Consider the following 22,640-nt stretch of genomic DNA (forward strand, 5'->3'; position numbering starts at 1 on the left):
GAAATTTGATTACACTGGTTTGCTGAACAGTGTAGAGTAAAGTTATAAGAAAGGTGATTACACTGGTGTACTGAACAGTGTAGAGTAAAGTTATAACAAAGGTAATTACACTGATTTACTGAACAGTGTAGAGTAAAGTTATAAGAAATGTGATTACACTGGTTTACTGAACAGTGTTGAGTAAAGTTATAAGAAATTTGATTACACTGGTTCACTGAACAGTGTAGAGTAAAGTTATAAGAAATTTGATAACACTGGTTTACTGAACAGTGTAGAGTAAAGTTATAAGAAATTTGATTACACTGGTTTACTGAACAGTGTAGAGTAAAGTTATAAGAAATTTGATTACACTGGTTCACTGAACAGTGTAGAGTAAAGTTATAAGAAAGGTGATTACACTGGTTTACTGAACAGTGTGGAGTAAAGTTATAAGAAAGGTGATTACACTGGTTTACTGAACAGTGTAGAGTAAAGTTATAAGAAAGGTGATTACACTGGTTTACTGAACAGTGTAGAGTAAAGTTATAAGAAAGGTGATTACACTGGTTTACTGAACAGTGTAGAGTAAAGTTATAAGAAAGGTGATTACACTGGTTTACTGAACAGTGTAGAGTAAAGTTATAAGAAATGTGATTACACTGGTTTACTGAACAGTGTAGAGTAAAGTTATAAGAAAGGTGATTACACTGGTTTACTGAACAGTGTAGAGTAAAGTTATAAGAAATGTGATTACACTGGTTTACTGAACAGTGTAGAGTAAAGTTATAAGAAAGGTGATTACACTGGTTTACTGAACAGTGTTGAGTAAAGTTATAAGAAATTTGATTACACTGGTTCACTGAACAGTGTAGAGTAAAGTTATAAGAAATTTGATAACACTGGTGTACTGAACAGTGTAGAGTAAAGTTATAAGAAATTTGATTACACTGGTTTACTGAACAGTGTAGGGTAAAGTTATAAGACGTTTGATTACACTGGTTTACTGAACAGTGTAGAGTAAAGTTATAAGAAATTTGATTACACTGGTTTACTGAACAGTGTAGAGTAAAGTTATAAGAAATTTGATTACACTGGTTCACTGAACAGTGTAGAGTAAAGTTATAAGACGTTTGATTACACTGGTTTACTGAAGAGTGTAGAGTAAAGTTATAAGAAATTTGATTACACTGGTTTACTGAACAGTGTAGAGTAAAGTTATAAGAAAGGTGATTACACTGGTTTACTGAACAGTGTAGAGTAAAGTTATAAGAAAGGTGATTACACTGGTTTACTGAAGAGTGTAGAGTAAAGTTATAAGAAAGGTGATTACACTGGTTTGCTGAACAGTGTAGAGTAAAGTTATAAGAAAGGTGATTACACTGGTGTACTGAACAGTGTAGAGTAAAGTTATAACAAAGGTAATTACACTGATTTACTGAACAGTGTAGAGTAAAGTTATAAGAAATGTGATTACACTGGTTTACTGAACAGTGTTGAGTAAAGTTATAAGAAATTTGATTACACTGGTTCACTGAACAGTGTAGAGTAAAGTTATAAGAAATTTGATTACACTGGTTTACTGAACAGTGTAGAGTAAAGTTATAAGAAATTTGATTACACTGGTTTACTGAACAGTGTAGAGTAAAGTTATAAGAAATTTGATTACACTGGTTCACTGAACAGTGTAGAGTAAAGTTATAAGAAAGGTGATTACACTGGTTTACTGAACAGTGTGGAGTAAAGTTATAAGAAAGGTGATTACACTGGTTTACTGAACAGTGTAGAGTAAAGTTATAAGAAAGGTGATTACACTGGTTTACTGAACAGTGTAGAGTAAAGTTATAAGAAAGATGATTACACTTGTTTACTGAACAGTGTAGAGTAAAGTTATAAGAAAGGTGATTACACTGGTTTACTGAACAGTGTAGAGTAAAGTTATAAGAAATGTGATTACACTGGTTTACTGAACAGTGTAGAGTAAAGTTATAAGAAAGGTGATTACACTGGTTTACTGAACAGTGTAGAGTAAAGTTATAAGAAATGTGATTACACTGGTTTACTGAACAGTGTAGAGTAAAGTTATAAGAAAGGTGATTACACTGGTTTACTGAACAGTGTTGAGTAAAGTTATAAGAAATTTGATTACACTGGTTCACTGAACAGTGTAGAGTAAAGTTATAAGAAATTTGATAACACTGGTGTACTGAACAGTGTAGAGTAAAGTTATAAGAAATTTGATTACACTGGTTTACTGAACAGTGTAGGGTAAAGTTATAAGACGTTTGATTACACTGGTTTACTGAACAGTGTAGAGTAAAGTTATAAGAAATTTGATTACACTGGTTTACTGAACAGTGTAGAGTAAAGTTATAAGAAATTTGATTACACTGGTTCACTGAACAGTGTAGAGTAAAGTTATAAGACGTTTGATTACACTGGTTTACTGAAGAGTGTAGAGTAAAGTTATAAGAAATTTGATTACACTGGTTTACTGAACAGTGTAGAGTAAAGTTATAAGAAAGGTGATTACACTGGTTTACTGAACAGTATAGAGTAAAGTTATAAGAAAGGTGATTACACTGGTTTACTGAAGAGTGTAGAGTAAAGTTATAAGAAAGGTGATTACACTGGTTTACTGAACAGTGTAGAGTGAAGTTATAAGATAGGAGATTACACTGGTGTACTGAACAGTGTAGAGTAAAGTTATAAGAAAGGTGATTACACTTGTTTACTGAACAGTGTAGAGTAAAGTTATAAGAAATTTGATTACACTGGTTTACTGAACAGTGTAGAGTAAAGTTATAAGAAATTTGATTGCACTGGTTTACTGAACAGTGCAGAGTAAAGTTATAAGAAATTTGATTACACTGGTTTACTGAACAGTGTAGAGTAAAGTTATAAGAAATTTGATTACACTGGTTCACTGAACAGTGTAGAGTAAAGTTATAAGAAAGGTGATTACACTGGTTTACTGAACAGTGTGGAGTAAAGTTATAAGAAAGGTGATTACACTGGTTTGCTGAACAGTGTAGAGTAAAGTTATAAGAAAGGTGATTACACTGGTTTACTGAACAGTGTAGAGTAAAGTTATAAGAAAGGTGATTACACTTGTTTACTGAACAGTGTAGAGTAAAGTTATAAGAAATTTGATTACACTGGTTTGCTGAACAGTGTAGAGTAAAGTTATAAGAAAGGTGATTACACTGGTTTACTGAACAGTGTAGAGTAAAGTTATAAGAAAGGTGATTACACTTGTTTACTGAACAGTGTAGAGTAAAGTTATAAGAAAGGTGATTACACTGGTTTACTGAACAGTGTAGAGTAAAGTTATAAGAAAGGTGATTACACTTGTTTACTGAACAGTGTAGAGTAAAGTTATAAGAAATTTGATTACACTGGTTTGCTGAACAGTGTAGAGTAAAGTTATAAGAAAGGTGATTACACTGGTTTACTGAACAGTGTAGAGTAAAGTTATAAGAAAGGTGATTACACTTGTTTACTGAACAGTGTAGAGTAAAGTTATAAGAAAGGTGATTACACTGGTTTACTGAACAGTGTAGAGTAAAGTTATAAGAAATGTGATTACACTGGTTTACTGAACAGTGTTGAGTAAAGTTATAAGAAATTTGATTACACTGGTTCACTGAACAGTGTAGAGTAAAGTTATAAGAAATTTGATAACACTGGTGTACTGAACAGTGTAGAGTAAAGTTATAAGAAATTTGATTACACTGGTTTACTGAAGAGTGTAGGGTAAAGTTATAAGACGTTTGATTACACTGGTTTACTGAACAGTGTAGAGTAAAGTTATAAGAAATTTGATTACACTGGTTTACTGAACAGTGTAGAGTAAAGTTATAAGAAATTTGATTACACTGGTTTACTGAACAGTGTAGAGTAAAGTTATAAGAAATTTGATTACACTGGTTCACTGAACAGTGTAGAGTAAAGTTATAAGAAAGGTGATTACACTGGTGTACTGAACAATGTAGAGTAAAGTTATAAGAAAGGTGATTACACTTGTTTACTGAACAGTGTAGAGTAAAGTTATAAGAAAGGTAATTACACTGGTTTACTGAACAGTGTAGAGTAAAGTTATAAGAAATTTGATTACACTGGTTTACTGAACAGTGTAGAGTAAAGTTATAAGAAATTTGATTGCACTGGTTTACTGAACAGTGTAGAGTAAAGTTATAAGAAATTTGATTACACTGGTTTACTGAACAGTGTAGAATAAAGTTATAAGAAAGGTGTTTACACTGGTTCACTGAACAGTGTAGAGTAAAGTTATAAGAAAGGTGATTACACTGGTTTACTGAACAGTGTAGAGTAAAGTTATAAGAAATGTGATTACACTGGTTTACTGAACAGTGTATAGTTATAAGAAATTTGAGGTATGAAGTTATAATTAACGTCACAGTATGGTTATAGTTCCACACCATCATGTTGTTATGAGGCTGTACTTAACATGAATGTCATTCCTCATATAACATGAAATAAATAACAAATATAAATAAAGAATGAATTCTCATCACATGGTGAAAATCAGTAATGTTCTTCTGTTCACAGGATATTTGTTTGAGAAGAGAAAACTGCTGAGATTTACTGCGAGAATAGGAAACGTAGGTACTGCTGATTTTCGACCATTTTACCCAAACATGCGTGGGAGTGGCATTCCTGTCATCTGTAAGTCTGGTTGTATTCTGTCTTCTGTTTTGTAAAAAAAGACTGTGTTTGGGAGAAGTAAATCTTGGAACACGAATCATTCCATGTGCTCCAAGTTTCAAATATGCTCCTGTTTTACCATGTTTTTTGGACCAGTGTTTCTCAAGCTGCGATCTGTTACAACCGTATTATTAATCTGTTGTATTTTGCGAAAACAAATAAATAAAAAAGTGACAGGATAGTCGTGTGCGTTTTTTGTTTGTTTGAAGTTAAGGACGGAGTTACACAATGTGCTGTGATCACTACGGGTATCGAAAGTCGGTTTCTAGCGTTGTAAGTCCGCAGACATGCCGCTGTGCCACTGGGTTACTCCTCATGTGTATGACGTAATGATATCTCGTGACTACTTATATTTTACCGGCCTGCTACAGTTTAGGGGGCAGCGAGACGATCCCTTATATGTAAAAGGTGTAAAATCTCGTGTTTAGAAAACCTAGCTGTTTGTCGCGGTTAGCAGGATAATGAATTAGTTTTGAATTTCGTGCAAATCTACTCAAGGTTTGTTTTGTTTTTTACTGCACTTGCCGTCCTTAATTTTGTAGTGATTAACAACAACTAGTGAACTTTTAGGCTACTCTTTTATCAACGAATTGTGTGTTTAACTTTTACATTACAACACTCTCACGGCTGAAAGGGGGAGTTTATTCGATGACAAGGACTTGAACCTGCAACCCTCACGTTACAAGTCGAATGTCCTAACAACTAAACCATGCCAGGCCCTAGCATGTTAAATTGCACGAATATTCGTTCGTTACGACTCATCTCACTCTGATCTCGAATGGTGTGCCCGGTAAGACTAGTACTGGTAAGTGTCTGTGCGAACAGTTGCATTGACTGTTATTGTTATCAATAATGATGGAAAGAAGGAGGAAATAAATATTTAGTGATGTCGAGAAAACCCACTTGTAGAGAAAAATATACATGTAAATAATTACCTCATATACGTGTAAAAACGGCTCGTTTGGGTTCAGAAAATTTTTTACGTAGAGGAGCGAACAGCGTTTCGACCTTCTTCGGTCATCGTCAGGTTCACAAAGAAAGAAAGAGGTAACTGACCGGAAGCTGACCACATGTTTGAAAGGGGTTGTGTAACTGAGTGTCGGAATGTAGAGGGCGTGCTTAGATGTTTGAATATATAATTTAATATTATTAATTTTATTATTATTATTTATTATATTATTTTTAATATAGGTATAAAGGTGTTCCTTTGTATTGGTTTATATTGAGCTTGAGTTGTTGTATAAGTAAGGCTTCTTTAATTTTGCGTATATTTATGTTTGCTTCTTTATTTAGTATTTGAGTGTTTTCTATCGTTATGTTGTGTTTATTTAATTTGCACTGTTCGAAAACGTGTGAAGGTGACTTTTTATGTTCTTTGAATCTGGTTTCCATTTTTCTACTTGTTTCTCCAATATAGAAGTCGTGGCAGTTATCACATTGTATTTTATAAATAATGTTGGTGTGGTGTTTGTCAGTGTAGTTTTTACATAGTATAGACCTCAGTTTTGTGTCTGGTTTTTGAATAAATTTGGTATTAACTGGAATGTCATATTTTGTTACTAGTTTTTGCCAAATGTTGGTTATTTGTCTGCTGATGTCGGGAATATATGGTATGCAGCAGTATATGGTTTCGTGATTTTTTGATTCGTGAGATATATTTACTTTTGTTGGTTGATTTTGCTTTCTGTCTAGGTGTGTGCGTATAATGTTTTCTACGGTTTGTGGAGGAAACTTATTGATGTTGATGAAGTATTGTTTTATTTTGTCTAATTCATCGTTAATTTTATCTGGTGAGCATAGTTTTATGGCTGTGTTTATTTGGTTTCTTAGTATGTTGAGTTTTTGTTTTGTTTCATGTGCTGAGTCCCAAGGAATGTATAGTCCAGTATGGGTGATTTTTCGGTGGATTTCTGTTTTAAATTGTGTGTCGGTTCTTGTAATTTTGAGGTTAAGATGTGATATTTGATTGCTTTCTTCCTGTTCACATGTGAAGTTAATGTTGGGATGTATGGAGTTAATGTGATTGAAAAAAATTAAGTATGTGTTCTGTAGATGTGAATCCCGCAATCGTGTCATCTACATATCTGTACCTATTTTCTCGACATCACTGATTATTATATCATCACGGAAATTGTACGAGAAGTGTAAGTCTTTGTGTTTTCTTTGTGTATTTGTGCTTACCTGTTACCATTATGTCTGAAGTAACACACATTACACCACTATTAACAGTACACGATCATACGATCATAAAGAAACTAAGAAACTTAAACCAAAGAATTATCAATAGAAGAAATGTAAAAAGGAACAACTAGCCCCTAACGTTGTAAAGGTAAAACTATCAAAAAATTTTAATACGTATACTTAAAGCCATGTTGAACACAAAATACAAAGAACTACAAAAACAAACAATGAACCTAGACCATGAACTGGCATGCTGTATTAAACCAGAGATTTACGGACTTATACAACGAAACATAAACCAAATCAATACTAAGAACGACAGAGACAAAAAGATCTGCCACAACAAAAAACTAGAAAAACTAAGATGCAAACAACAGAAAAGACAAACCGTTGACTAACCTCATAATTAACAGATCCGACCGACAATTAAACACAGACGAGATACATCTACCTAACAAAGGACTCAACTCGCAATAGCACCTAGGTGCATTCCAACCATAGAAATCAAAACATGTTTAGAAGACCTAACCAGGAGACTTGTGATACTTTCTACAGAGAACAAAAACAAGGAAACAACCAACAGAAAGAAGACAACTTAGATAATTTTATTGACATCCAACAGCCAAACTTCGCAGGTAAAATTACAAATTTATATTTTCCAGAAACACCTAAAACAACATCTTAAACAATTTCACAAACACTTTATTCCTACCTACGTAAAACCGACTCACGCACACCGCAAATATACGGCATCCCCAAACCTCATAAACCAGATTGTCCACTACGACCAATAATGTCCACATATGAATCGTTTAATTACAAACTTAGTAAATACATAGCATGGACATTCTCCAAATATGTAACATCAGCCAGCTCATTCATCAAAGACTATTTTAACTTCAACTCTAACCTTAATCAACTTAATCAGAAAGCCTTAATGGCCAGTTTCAATGTCATATTTGTCTTTACAGAAGTCCCAACCGTTGAAGCCTGCAAGATAGCCTTAGAACTCTATATCCGAGACTCTAACCCATCAATATACATTCCCAGCAACCAATTATCAACCGTCATAAAATTCACCACAATGAAGACAAACTCCATGTTCAACAACCACAACTATATTCAAACAAATGGCCTAAGCATGAGTGACTCAGTAGCACCAGTTCTAGCCAATATTTTTATGACACAAGTTGAAACACAAGCAGTTAACACAGCATTACATCCACCACTATACTGGTACAGATATGTAGATGACACGGTTGCGGGATTCAGATCTACAGAACACATACTTAATTTTTTCAATCACATTAACTCTATACATCCCAACAGATACTTAATTTTTTCAATCACATTAACTCTATACATCCCAACATTAACTTCACATGTGAACAAGAAGAAAGCAATCAAATATTGTTTCTTAACCGATACACAATTTAAAACAGAAATCCACTGCAAAATCATCCACACTGGACTATACATTCCTTGGGACTCAGCACATGAAACAAAACAAAAACTCAACATACTAAGAAACCAAATAAACACAGCCATAAAACTATGCTCACCAGATAAAATTAACGATGAATTAGACAAAATAAAACAATACTTCATCAACATCAATAAGTTTCCTCCACAAACCGTAGAAAACATTATACGCACACACCTAGACAGAAAGCAAAATCAACCAACAAAAGTAAATATATCTCACGAATCAAAAACTCACGAAACCATATACTGCTGCATACCATATATTCCCGACGTCAGCAGACAAATAACCAACATTTGGCAAAAACCAGGCACAAAACTGAGGTCTATACTATGTAAAAACTACACTGACAAACATCACACCAATATTATTTATAAAATACAATGTGATAACTGCCACGTCTTGTCATTTTAGCACATTCATATCTGATTGCTACAAAACTGATTTGTGTTGTTTGGATTTCGCACAAGGATACACAATGGTTATTTGCGCTAACCTTCCCTAATTTAGCAATGTAAGACTAGAGGGAAGGCAGCTAATCATCCAAACGATTGATCGTGGAATTGACCGTAACATTATAACGCCCCCACAGCTGAAAGGGCGAGCATGTTCGGTATGACAAGCAGTTGAACGCGCGACCCTCGGATTATGAGTCTTAACGACCTGGCCATGCCGGACCTCGAAAGTCAATTAATAAGTATTGTAACTGATAAACTTATCAGTTCTTATTGTAATTTTCGTTATCAAATAATCAATAAAAAAAAACTATCTGTCTGAAGATTCCTTTTCTCTGCACTAGCCAGCAATAGTATTTGTGAATATATTAATAAAGTTTACTACCTTAAGATTTTAAACTTTAGCATTCCTAAATGTCCTATACCTTGGTGTTACCTTTTGCTGGTTCTTATAATATCAAACTAAACCATAAAATCGAGAAAATTCTGCAGTCAACTTAACCCCAAGCCAGCCTGAGAATGAACTTCAAACAGAACGAACTGTTATGTAATAAATAATAATAAAAAATCGATGGTGATGTGACAATACACGTATACATGCCCACGGATTCAATGTCTTAATCACAGCTACCAGAGTTAAGGAGCATGCGCAAAACAGTTTGACTCACTTTGTACGGCTAATATCAGTATATTCACCGAAATCACCAGCCACTGGCTGAGCATGGGGATCAGTGCACTCGATTCGTGATCTAACAGTCGCGGGTTCGTGTTCAGTCCCCGAACAATGCCGCCTAGGGGCATTATAATGTGTCATTTAATCCCACTATTTGTTAGTAAACAGTAGACCAAGAGCTGACGGTGGGTGGTGTGGTCTAACTGCTGTCCACCTGCTCTCCAGTGACACAGGGTAAGCCTACAGGCTTACGACGCCAGAAATCTGATTTCGATACCTGTCGTGGGCTTTGTATAGCTTTGTATTCAACAACAACGAAACGAAACCTAGTCTGTCGCTTCAAAATTATGGACGGCTATCGCAGATGGCTCTCGAGAAGCTCAGCGCAAAATTCAAAATACAAAGAAACTGTTTGTCTAATTTTTACAGTTTCGGCCCGGCATGACGTTTAGGCATTCGACTCGTAATCTCAGGATCGCGTGTTCAAATTCCAGTCACACCAAACATGCTTACTATTTCAGCCGTGGGGGCGTTATAATGTGTCAGTCAATCTCACTATTCGTTGGTAAATGAGTAGCTAACCCAAGAATTAGCGGTAAGTGGTGAAGATTAGCTGCCATCCCACTAGTCTTATACTGCTAAATTAGGGACGGCTAGCGCAGATAACCCTTGTGTAGCTTTGCGCGAAATTCAAAACAAACCAAACAGACAAAGTATAGTTTATTTTATTTTTATTTTTTACAGTCACTATCACAGCATGGAAGTATTTGCACATTTTGACATCATTGATATGCAGGGCAACAAAGTAGCCGAGGGGCATAAGGCAAGCTTCTGCCTGGAAGACAACTATTGCAGACGAGGAGCAAGGAAGAAATACGCATGCGTGAACTACGGTGACCAGGGTATCTCAGTGGGCTGCACTGATACTTATCTACATAACATTGATTGCCAGTGGGTGGACCTGACAGACTTGACTGCAGGGAATTATTATTTCAAGGTAAGAGATTTTATTTTAATAAAAGATCTGTGATAATGCCACCAACCCCCACCCATAACAATTATCAAACGCCACCAACCCCACCCATAACAATTATCAAATGCCACCAACCCCCACCCATAACAATTGTCAAACGCCACCAGTCCCTACACATAACAATTATCAAACGCCACGAGTCCCCACCCATAACAATTATCAATTACAAATGCCACCAGCCCTATAATAATTATCAAAACCAGTCCAATTATAAAATTATCACCACCTACCTATAATAATTATCAAAATTATCAAATGCCTACCAAACGCCCACCCACTACCTAATTATAAAACGCTATCAACCCTACCAGTCCTACCTACCTAATAATTATCAATTAAATGCTACTATCAAACGCTACCTACCTATAATAATTATCAAATGCTACTAACCCTACCTATAATAATTGTCAAACGCTACTAATATATAATAATTATCAAACGCTACCAGTCCCTACCTATAATAATTATCAAACGCTACTAGTCCCTACCTATAATAATTATCAAACGCTACCAACGCCCACCTATAATAGTTATCAAACGCTACCAGTCCCTACCTATAATAATTATCAATGCTACCAACGCCCACCTATAATAGTTATCAAACCTAGTCCTACCGCTCAAACCTACCTATAATACAATTATTAAACGCTACCAAGTCCTACCTACCCAATACTATTATCAACGCTACCAGTCCTGCCCCTATAATAATTAGTTCTAACCCACCAATAACCTATAATACTTATCAACGCTACCAGTCCCCTACCTATAACGCTATATCAAATGCTACCAACCCCACCCATAATAATATTATCAAACGCTACCAGTCCTACCTATAATAGTTATTCAATGCTACCAGTCCTACCTATAATATTATTAAATGCTACCAGTCCTACCTATAATAGTTATCAAACGCTAGTCTACCTACTAATAATATTATCAATGCCTAACTCCTACCTATAATATTATCAAACGCTACCAGTCCCTACCAACTACCAACTCCTACCTATAATAGTTATCAAACGCTACTAGTCCCTACCTATAATAGTTATCAAACGCTACCAGTCCCCTACCTATAATAATTATTAACCCGCCCTACCTACAACAATTATCAAACGCTACTAGTCCTACCTATAATAGTTATCAAATGTCAAAAACTCACCATAATAATTATCAAGGCTACCAGTCCTACCTATAATAATTATCAAACGCTACCAACGCCTACCTATAATATATTATCAAATGCTACCAGTCCCCACCCATAACAATTATCAAATGCCACCAACCCTCACCCACAACAATTATCAAACGCCACCAGTCCCTACCCATAACATTTATCAAATTCCACCAACCCCTACCCATAACAATTATCAAATACCACCAACCCCCACCCATAACAATTATCCAACGCCACCAGTCCCTACCCATAACAATTATCAAATGTCACCAAACTCGCCCATAACAATTATCAAATGACACCAACCCCCACCCATAACAATTATCAAATTCTGATTGCATTACTGAGTTTAAATATTGCAAAGTCAAGTTTGTCATTGTCCATTATTCATGTTTTCACATTAACTAGATAATAACACCACATTGTTACAAACAGATAACTAATATTAACTAGATAATAACACCACATTGTTACAAACAGATAACTAATATTAACTAGATAATAACACCATATTGTTACAAACAGATAACTAATATTAACTAGATAATAACACCACATTGTTACAAACAGTTAACTAATATTAACTAGATAATAACACCACATTGTTACAAACAGATAACTAATATTAATATGAGCTGTTACAAACAGATAACTAATATTAATACATTGTTACAAACAGATAACTAATATTAACTAGATAATAACACCACATTGTTACAAACAGATAACTAATATTAACTAGATAATAACACCACATTGTTACAAACAGATAACTAATATTAACTGATAATAACACCTAAGTTAGATAAGTGATTTTTATTAACTAGCAATACTAGTGTTACAAACAGGTACTAAAAATGAACTGTTAGATAATTACAAACCAACTAATATTAACTAGATAATAACACCACATTGTTAATACTGATGCGAAAATGAACAGTTCATTGTCCAATATAACTAGTTAACTAGATAATAACACCATATTGTTAACAGATAACTGTTTTACACCATAGTTAGTCCTAATATTAAAGAATAACACCATATTGTTACAAACAGATAATATTAGTTAACACCATATTGTTACAAACAGATAACTAATATTACATTGTTACAAACAGAATGAGCAGATAACTAATATTGTTTTACGGATATTAAGTAGTAATGATATTATAAAGATATGTATCGTTCTTCCCAATATTAGTCCTGTTACAGAATGAGCTGTTTTACGGATAGTAGTACTGATGCGCAAAATGAACAGTTCTGTCCAATATTAGTCCTATTACACAGAATGATCTGTTTTACGGATAGTAGTCCTCATATAAAGAATGTATCGTTCTTCCCAATATTAGTCCTGTTACCCAGAATGAGCTGTTTTACGGATAGTAGTCCTCATATAAAGAATATATCGTTCTTCCCAATATTAGTCCTGTTACACAGAATGAGCTGTTTTACGGATAGTAGTCCTCATATAAAGAATGTATCGTTCTTCCCAATATTAGTCCTGTTACCCAGAATGAGCTGTTTTACGGATAGTAGTTCTCATATAAAGAATATATCGTTCTTCCCAATATTAGTCCTGTTATCCAGAATGAGCTGTTTTACGGATAGTAGTCCTCATATAAAGAATGTATCGTTCTTCCCGATATTAGTCCTGTTACCCAGAATGAGCTGTTTTACGGATAGTAGTCTTCATATAAAGAATGTATCGTTCTTCCCAATATTAGTCCTGTTACACAGAATGAGCTGTTTTACGGATAGTAGTCCTCACATAAAGAATGTATCGTTTTTTCCAATTTTAGTCCTGATGCAAAGAATGAATATTTATTCCCAGTATTGGTTTTTGTGTATAAAATGAACAGTTGTTTCAACTAGTATATTTGAGCTACAAACATAACAAGAATTCTTAACAGCACTGTTATGTACAGAACAATAGTCCTAATACACGGAGTGAATCGTTGTCCTCAACATAACAAATGATGTACAAAATGAGCTGTTGTTTGAATAAAAAAATGCACAAGTTTCTGAAATGCTCACGCATGAAAGAGAAGTTATTTGAGCATATGGTGACTGCATACATTACGTTCTGGGGTCATAATATTTCAAAACATTTGTCCGTTGTCTGTGTAAATAAAAGTTGGATATAATGAGAGATAACTATTCGTAGCGTAATTAGTTAAACTTATGCTCTTGTTATTTTCAAAATTCTATTTAGTTATCTGTGAATCCTGAGTTCAAGGTGCCAGAGATGAGATTCGACAACAATGTTGCTAGGTGTAACCTGAGTTATAACAATGTCTCTGCAAAAATTTGGAACTGCACTTTGGACAAACCATGAAACTACCCAGTGTAAGCAGGGCGAATAATTAAAGCAAAACAACTACCACCAATAACAACTAGAAAAAAATTTTTGAATTTTAATTATAGGTTCCATTTCTGTTGACTAATATGTAACAGTGTATGAATTTTGTGTTAATAGCTACTTTTGTCGTCAGAATTATAATATAGTAACAAATTCTACCAGTTATTTTGCCATACTAGTTTCGTAAGCTGTAGTGTTTGTGGTTTGTATTCTCTGTGAACTGACACAGTTCGACCTAAAATTATAAAACTAATTTTTCATGTAATATTATTGAAAGGATTGCGAAAGGTTTTATCTGTAAATGGATACAAGTTTTGACTGATGTCAGCTCATTAGTACAACTTACTGTTTGTTTATCTGTAAATGGATACAAGTTTCGACTGATGTCAGCTCATTAGTACAACTTACTGTTTGTTTATCTGTAAATGGATACAAGTTTCGACTGATGTTAGCTCATTAGTACAACTTACTGTTTGTTTATCTGTAAAGTGTACCATTTATAAATAACTGTTTTATTTTGTAAAGCGATATAGTTTTTGTTTAATCTTATTTTATCCGACTGTCATGTAAGGATATATTGTGCTAAGATGTTGAATTTATTTTGTGGGTGAAATTATAAGTTATGCAAGCTGTGGCTTGATTACATTTGTAGAGAAATTTATAAGTGAAGAAAAACACCAAAAAACACTTGTTTTATATTATCTGTGTTAGAAGAGTTATATATCAGAATATATTGAATACATTTTTATTTCACGCTGACATGCGTATGTGTATCATTCAGCACCCCAAGATATGCATCTCTGTATGGAATGAACTTAGAAATAAAAATGAAATTCAAAACGTTTTGAACGTGGTTAATTCAAATAAAGTTATCTAGCTATTTGTAGGTTTCTATCTAAACTTCATAGCAGTCGGATGTGATAGCCTGAAAGTTCTACCATGAATAATGTTCCAATGTTATAACGGTATGTTTGCGGACTTACAACGCAAGAAACCGGGTATTGATACCCGTGACGGGCAACATACATATAACCCATTGTATAACTTTCAGTTTAGTTACAAACACAGTATTAGAAATAAAGTCTTTGTGAGAAGTGGAGGTGATGATTCATTATATCAACGTTTTGTTGGCTCCCCTCGATAGATCAGTATTAATACTCCATATTAAAATATGGGGTTCGATTCCTCCAGTGAAAACAAGAAGGTAACGAGTTATACAATTTTGTTTAAACAAACAGCAAAACGAGGAACTCTTTTAAAATATAAATCTCTTACGTCACATTAATTTTGTGCATGACTAGTATACTCGATCTGTAATAGATCATCAGATTTAAATGTTCTTTTATAACTTCAGGTCAGATATTTAAATCCACACTTTGAATCAGAACATAAAGCAAACACTTCAAGATTCGTCTTTAGGCTTAACTGATAACTCTCAAGACCAGAACGTGGAGAATGAAGTTTAAATTCCTCTAGTACGCACGAGAAAAGAACACGTGGATAAATAGCTGTTACGATCGGTTTTTTTATTTGTACTATATGGTTAGCAGTACAGGCCCAGCATGGCCAGGTGGGTTAAAGCGTTCGTCTCGTAATCTGAGGGTCGCGGATTCGAATCCCCGTCGCACCAAACGTGCTCGCCCTTTCAGCCGTGGGGGCGTTATAATGTGACAGTCAATCCCACAATTTGTTGGTAAAATAGTAGCCTAAGAGTTGGCGGTGGGTGGTGATGACTAGTTGTCTTCCCTTTAGTCTTACACTGCTGAATTAGAGACGGCTAGCGCAGATAGCCCTCGTGTAACTTTGCGCGAAATTAAAATAATATTAAAAAAACAACACTTAGCAGTATACGAAATATTTCTGACAAAATTTTCTTGTGTACTTTCTTCGTGTAATGTTATCAACAACATCAATTGGAAAGAGACATGACCTTTTCAGGAGTGGTGGTGGTTTAAATAAGCACAGTGAATCCCAAATTTAGTATAAGAAATTATTTAAACTAAGATATAAAACAGTAAATGTGTTCTTCTGGTATAAAACAGTAAATGTGTTCTTCTGGTATAAAACAGTAAGTGTGTTCTTCTGGTACACTTGAAAGTCACAGCTACTTGTCACCACCCGCAGTCAACTCTTGGGCTACTCTTTTACCAATGAATAGTGGAATTGACCGTTACTTATAACGGGGAATTCAAACCTGCGACCCTCACATTACAAGTCGAGCGTCCAAACCACCTGGCCATGCTGGAACACCTCATAACTTACTACTTTGTTATCGGTTATCAAAGGTAACAAATGTGTCATCAACATATATTCCGTAATGTTTGGTTGAAATCCAAAGAACAATGATACACACATCGGGTTTCCTAAGATTAAAGGGAAAATTATTATAACAGCAAGTGATGGAGTTGTAGGTAATACTTTATCAACCTGGATGTACCAAACCTGAAACGAGATTTTATGTTTTCACATTTTCCGAAACAGTACTTGGGAACTCTTCTATCATAATCATCTGATAAACACGATCCTGTGTTAAAAGTGTTATCTCTTTTAAAGGATTGCTATCGTAATAAAGTTTCACATCAAAACTGTGATTGGACGTCCTCTAGTGGCCCGACACTAAGTTTAAAGGCTTCTAACTCTAAAATCTGGTTTCAATATCCATGGTTGGCACAGCATAGATAGCCCATTGTGTAGCTTTGCGGTTTACAACAAACACAAGAATGGTATTGTAAATATTATTATCAAACTTTTCAAGAGTTCTACATTTCGTTGATAAAAAACAAAATGTCCCAAATATTTATGTTGAATTGTTCCAGAAACGTAGTAAAAGACCAACCATTTGATTAACTACTTTATGATTATATACACTTACATAAGAACCTATGTATCTCACAATTAAACATTGTTTATGTACCTCAATGGTATTGTTTAAACGTGGATGACAACGGCATGACCTTCCACTAACGTATTTTTCTCGCATTAAAAACTTATGATTCTATGTTTCAATAAATAATTACATCTTAGTTTTTCTAGTTTCCGCTGGATTTATTTACAACTTTACGTTTGTTGTATCAAATAAAACGTTCTCTAGCTTACATTTATAATCCACTTTATTCATTATAACTGTATTTTCCTTTATCACTTTTGGTTAAAACTATTCTTTACAGATATATCTTATTGCAGTTTACCGCAAGTGGGACTTAAAAACACAAAATCCCAGGATTCGACTCTCCGGTGGACACACCGGACGGCCCATTGTGGCTTTGATGAAAAAAAATTATATTCGTACTAACTTGATTTTGTCTTCTTATACCAAAGACATATCGGGATATCTGCTGTGTACACCGAGCAGAAACGAACCGCTCATTTTAAAGTCGTAGATTCTTAGACTTACTACTGTACCAGCGGGAGATGAGACGAGAGGGTTTATATTTAAGATTTGATTTGTTAAAAAATAATAGAATGATATTACTTATTTGAATTGTAAGACGACAAAACGATTGGTCACCGGGTTGGTTAGTCTTAAGTTGACAGACATACAACGCTCTTGAGATTCGATTCCTTGCAGTGGACACAGCAGACAGCCCTAAGTGACTTTGCTCTAAACAAAAAATAACAAATCAAATGGTTCATTACAATTAGACCACATTTCTGTTTTGCAATTTGCAATAATAAATCAACATACAAAGAATAATTTTCAGCTTTAACATATAAAGTAAGATCTTAGCACTTTTGAGGTTTCGTTACGATGTCTTCTCAGTCGTGATCAAAACCAAACCATAAATGTTAGATAATGTATAAGTAATACAATAATGAACGAACTAACAATACTTTCTCAATCCGTTAAGTTTATCAAATTACTTTTTGTATTTTTTATTAACATTTCATTCCTTAGTTTATAAAATGTGTGTAGCCTAAACTACGAACTTGTGTTTTCAAAGTTTTACTGTTCACTTTGTTAAATTTCACAGCTCAGTAATTAGATTTTAATTCTTTGGCACTGTTTACATTTTGAAAAGAACCTAAAGAAACCTGAAAAGTAACAAAATTAGGTAAGACAATATTTGTTTTACATTAAGTTTGAATTGAATTTGAAAAAGAACCTAAAGAAACCTGAAAAGTAACAAAATTAGGTAAGACAGTATTTGTTTTACATTAAGTTTGAATTGAATTTGAAAAAGAACCTAAAGAAACCTGAAAAGTAACAAAATTAGGTAAGAGAATATTTGTTTTACATTAAGTTTGAATTGAATTTGAAAAAGAACCTAAAGAAACCTGATAAGTAACAAAATTAGGTAAGAGAATATTTGTTTTACATGAAGTTTGAATTGAATTTGAAAAGAACCTAAAGAAACCTGAAAAGTAACAAAATTAGATAAGACAATATTTGTTTTACATTAAGTTTGAATTGAATTTGAAAAAGAACCTAAAGAAACCTGATAAGTAACAAAATTAGGTAAGACAATATTTGTTTTACATTAAGTTTGAATTGAATTTGAAAAAGAACCTAAAGAAACCTGAAAAGTAACAAAATTAGATAAGATAATATTTGTTTTACATTAAGTTTGAATTGCCATCTGGTGGCTGAACGGTAAGATTGTTTTTTTCTGAATAAAGCCACACTGGGCTATCTGGTTTTGTTTTTTTTTTCATCTTAGGGAAAGGAACCATAAGTTCATAAGCTTACTACTGTCACGCCTAGAAACGAGCAGAGGTTTGTGGGCCTACAACACTGAAAATATGGTTTCGATACCCGCGATAGGTACATTATATGCTTTAAAAGGTATTAATAATTTCAGAATGAGAGAGAAAATAATAAAATGTATTTTGAAAAAGGTAGCTTTTCTATTAATATTGTGATTAACACAACTCAGAAATATTCCAGAATAGCCAATGTATGGTAATAGTTGTCCTTATGAATACAATACCCTGTACCAACAAGCATATCAATACACGTGAAAAACCACTTGTGTAAGCTTCTAAAGGTAGTTTTTCCATACATTGATTGAAGAACTTTTTTTAAATCTTAAGTAAGATGTCAGAACGTTTCTTGGGCTCGAATGTAAACCATATTTGTTAAAATCAACAGATGTAGTGTGTGAAGTTAAATGACTTTATTATAATTCCAGGTATATTGGATACACAACGGAATGGTTAGGTTTTGTTTGTTTAGGATATTTGCACGAAGTTATACAAGAACTGCGTTACACGTCCGAATTTGGAAATGATACACCAAAGGGGAATACATCTAGTCAACAGCATTTACCGCCATCTCTTGGGTCACTTTAATTAAATAATAAAGTATGACTATTACTCTTGAAATGGGCCAGTGCGACGTTGAGACAGCGTAGTACATGTGATGCCAAACTTGGAGAGATATAGTACAGGAGATAGTCCAATAAGTGTGCCACCAAACCTGGAGAGATGTAGTACAGGAGATAGTCCAATAAGTGTGGCGCCAAACCTGGAGAGATATAGTACAGGAGATAGTCCAATAAGTGTGGCGCCAAACCTGGAGAGATATAGTACAGGAGATAGTCCAATAAGTGTGGCGCCAAACCTGGAGAGATATAGTACAGGAGATAGTCCAATAAGTGTGGCGCCAAACCTGGAGAGATATAGTACAGGAGATAGTCCAATAAGTGTGGCGCCAAACCTGGAGAGATATAGTACAGGAGATAGTCCAATAAGAATGGCGCCAAACCTGGAGAGATATAGTACAGGAGATAGTCCAATAAGTGTGGCGCCAAATCTGGAGAGATATAGTACAGGAGATAGTCCAATAAGTGTGGCGCCAAACCTGGAGAGATATAGTACAGGAGATAGTCCAATAAGAATGGCGCCAAACCTGGAGAGATATAGTACAGGAGATAGACCAATAAATGTGGCGCCAAACCTGGAGAGATATAGTACAGGAGATAGTCCAATAAGAATGGCGCCAAACCTGGAGAGATATAGCACAGGAGATAGTCCAATAAGTGTGGCGCCAAACCTGGAGAGATATAGTACAGGAGATAGTCCAATAAATGTGGCCCCAAACCTGGAGAGATATAGTACAGGAGATAGTCCAATAAGAATGGCGCCAAAGCTAAAGAGATATAGTACAGGAGATAGTCCAATAAGTGTGGCGCCAAACCTGGAGAGATATAGTATAGGAGATAGTCCAATAAGTGTGGCGCCAAACCTGGAGAGATATAGTACAGGAGATAGTCCAATAAGTGTGGCGCCAAACCAATACGGCAAAGAAACAACAATGAATAAATATTTTTCACTGTATAAGGTCGAAAAATAAAAGAATATTTTCCACGATGTACGAGCAACAATAAGTTAACATTTGTGTAGTAGTAACAATGAATAAATAGTTGGCTTTGTTGATGTTTATTATTTGTTTAATTTATAAATTGTGAATAAAAGATAAAATAAAAATTTTCATTATGTAGTAAAAATTTAAACATAAAATTAATGAAGAAATAATCTAGTTTGTTGTTTTTTGTTTTGGAGCGCAAAGTTACGCAATAGATTATATATATGTTCATAGACTTATTAGGGAGCCATTTCGTCATGAAAAAAAATATATTTTTAAAACGTGTTACTAGATAGCAGCACAGTCCATAATGTTAATTGTCTCATATCTTATTTTTCTTTTTTAATTAACTTAAATTAATTAATTTAAGAATAAACATTAAATGTATTGAGACGACATTATTATACACAACATTTCCATTCATTCATAATAATTATAAATTGTAAGAATTGTTCGTGCACCATGTTTGGATATGGAAAATATATTCATTCGTTTGAAAAACAGTTGAAACATCCGTCCAGTATGTGCTGCTCTCTACTGATAAAAGCTGAAAACTATACGTTGTATGTAGTTGCTAAACTCAGTAGGTCATCGCCAAGTCCATAGGCTTAAGACGTAAAAAATAAAGATCGGACACCACGTATTGGCAAATCGAAAGTAGCCCAGTGTACATTTTTATGCTCAAGACATGCAATTATCACCGTATTTATTTAATGCTGTATGTAATACACAATTTATTACAAGACTTATATACAGAACATTTTTTTATTTCACAGACACGCTAAGAAAGTAGTTCACATCAGTATTTAAATCACAAGAAATTCCTACTTCACATGTGCTTTCATTCTGTATTTACAACAAAAATCTGAATAAAAAAATTGTTTGGCGTTTCACATCAAATCTAAAAGTATATAACGTGAGGTATATTGAATGATTTCATGCCAGAAAACAACAGGTGATTTCACGATCTACATAACAATATCCTTACTTCCATGTCAGGAAGGTATTCTTAGTTTTGCAATTTTGCGCAAAGTTACACGAGGGTTATCTGAGCTAGCCGTCCCTAACTTAGAAGTGTAAGGCTAGATGGAAGGCAGCTAGTCATCACCATTCACCTCCAATTCTTGGGCTTCTCTTTTGTCAACGAACAGTGGGATTGACGTTAACATTATAATGACCCCACAGCTGAAAAGACGAGCATGTTTGGTGAGACGGGGATTCGAGCACACGACCCTCAGATTACAAGTACAGCTTCCTAACTATTCCGCCATGCCGATATGTTGTCAGGAAAAAAAGTTCCCAATTTTATAAAGAAAATAAACTAATATTAACTTAAGTTAGGCTTTCATATTTGTGGTTATTTAACTGTTAACTTTGTCTGTTGATTGACATTATTCAATAGCTTGGTCTACCAACTGATTATTTGTTGTTTTGCAACCTACTGAATCAAAGTTCAGACGAAACTTGTCGTTCAGCGTGTGCTTCTATCTAGTGGTAACTTTTGAAAGCTACCTTTATACTACAATATTTCACTTGCCATTATTATGCTATCAACTACATTTTCAATTTTATTATAAGGTGTTATAATTATATTATGTCTATTAGGTTTATTATTTGTTTATTAACTCCTTCTGTAAAGTTGATCATGTTTTTATTGTGGCCAAATCAACTCTCTGATCTATCATTTTTTAGTAGCCCGATCTTTCAGCTGATCGTGTTTTAATTTTTTTATCATTTTTACCGCTTGATCACGCATTACTTAGTAACCATTATGGTACAAATGAAGCTCGAACTATAAGTCCAATATCATGTTCTAATCCTATTTAATTATTCTACAAATAAAGAATGTTCAGATGCTTATAAATTATGATATTATTCAAGATCATTTTATTTACGAAAATATATCTGGAAATGATGGAATATGAAATATGAAGGGGGCCTGGCATGGCCAAGCGTGTTAAGGCGTGCGACTCGTAATCTGAGGGTCGCAGGTTCGCATCCCCGTCGCGCCAAACATGCTCGCCCTTTCACCCGTGGGGGCGTTATAATGTGACGGTCAATCCCACTATTCGTTGGTAAAAGAGTTGGCGGTGGGTGGTGATGACTAGCTACCTTCCCTCTAGCCTTACACTGCTAAATTAGGGACGGCTAGCACAGATAGCTCTCGAGTAGCTTTGTGCGAAATTAAAAAACAACAACAAATGAAACATGAAAAATAAGACAACAAATATGTTTTTCTGTGTCAATAATTCAAAAGTTTATTTGTGAATGGAG

General features: G+C 34.3%; 1 pseudogene across 1 annotated transcript in view; it reads left to right on the forward strand.

The window, feature by feature from the left end:
- The window catches only part of LOC143223746 (lysyl oxidase homolog 3A-like), a 36,589-nt pseudogene extending 22,430 nt beyond the window's left edge, over positions 1-14,159 (forward strand). Inside the window, exons 6-8 of the transcript XR_013013065.1 lie at positions 4,549-4,665; positions 10,241-10,493; positions 13,916-14,159. The product of XR_013013065.1 is annotated as a lysyl oxidase homolog 3A-like (transcript). The remainder of the gene's footprint in view (positions 1-4,548; positions 4,666-10,240; positions 10,494-13,915) is intronic.
- Positions 14,160-22,640: the final 8,481 nt, after the last annotated feature.

This window comes from Tachypleus tridentatus, chromosome 8 (assembly GCF_004210375.1).
Source record: "Tachypleus tridentatus isolate NWPU-2018 chromosome 8, ASM421037v1, whole genome shotgun sequence".
Taxonomy (NCBI): domain Eukaryota; kingdom Metazoa; phylum Arthropoda; class Merostomata; order Xiphosura; family Limulidae; genus Tachypleus; species Tachypleus tridentatus.